The 1,169-nt window shown below is 33.4% G+C and overlaps 1 long non-coding RNA gene across 1 annotated transcript; it reads left to right on the top strand.

The window, feature by feature from the left end:
* Positions 1 to 571: 571 nt before the first annotated feature.
* On the top strand, positions 572 to 1,169 carry LOC121725560. Its single transcript, XR_006035401.1, has 3 exons — positions 572 to 800; positions 881 to 961; positions 1,043 to 1,169. It is a non-coding gene; the product is annotated as an uncharacterized LOC121725560 (long non-coding RNA).

The raw sequence follows: 1,169 nt of genomic DNA, 5'->3' as shown, positions 1-1,169 counted from the left end.
CAAAAAATGTTGCCAAAATAAATTCAGTTTTATGATAAATGTATATTGCCTGAATTGATTGACCCACGAAAAGCAAGATCAATGCAGCTTAGAGAAATTTTTTTGTAAAACTCAGACGCAATTAGCTCGTTTTAGCTCGTTAACGCAATTATCTGAGTATAATAAGTTCGTTATTTTAATGAATAACCCATTTATCTATCTATCTATCTATTTGTCAAAGACGAACGGCAGCTCCAGTACCACTTTTCATTTCAATTGGCTGTAATATAAAAAATTGTTATTTTTCATATGTATAATAATGTAAAAAATGTTCATAAAAATGTCTAAATATTAATGCGAAATAATAAAATGATCAATATTAGAAACGTTGTATTATTTAAAATCATTATTTTCATTGTACCAATCACTCACATTTAAAATAAAATCGTAACAGTACATTTATTTATAAAAGGATCAAGATGATTTGTTATGCTTACGCACTATACTGACCAGCACGGATCACGCCGCGCGTCTTGCGCGCTACACAAATTTACCTAAACTTGAGTACCGCAAAAATGTGAAATGGCTCTTAAGAAAAATCTTTACTTGGTAAACTTATTATTTTTTTAGGTATTTTGTTATATCTAATGTTGAAGTTGTCAATGACATTGTTGCCCCATATGAAAGTGCCGAACCACCTGCATATCATGATGATACTGCACTGCCAGCACATGATAGTGCCACAGCTGAGACTGGTGCAATTAATGTACCACTATCACCAGTGCCTAGTGAAACAGGCCACACACCTATGCAGTCATTGGGTAGTTTGTATTTATCATAATTTTCGTTATTTTGCTAGCATATATTCTAAAGCTGATTTTGCAAATTTTTCCTTACATAGGTACTAGAGGTAGATTGAGGAGAGTTGGGCAGGGGCAACGAGAAAGACATACTGCAGTAAGACCTGCACCACCTGCACAATGTAATTCAAAAAATTTACTGTATTAAGAATATTTGTTGCATTATTGGATGATTAGTTATACATAAAATTATTAATTTTCAGCTAACAGGTCAGCGTTACAAGAGTCTCGCATGATGATTTTAGAAATAGAAAAAATGAGGGCAGAAGCTTCACTGAATGCAGCACAAGGTTTTAAGTTATTGGCTGAGAGTGTGGATAGACTAGCAAG

This window comes from Aricia agestis, chromosome 3, assembly GCF_905147365.1.
Source record: "Aricia agestis chromosome 3, ilAriAges1.1, whole genome shotgun sequence".
NCBI lineage: Eukaryota > Metazoa > Arthropoda > Insecta > Lepidoptera > Lycaenidae > Aricia > Aricia agestis.
This window is presented reverse-complemented; position numbering and strand designations above follow the sequence as displayed.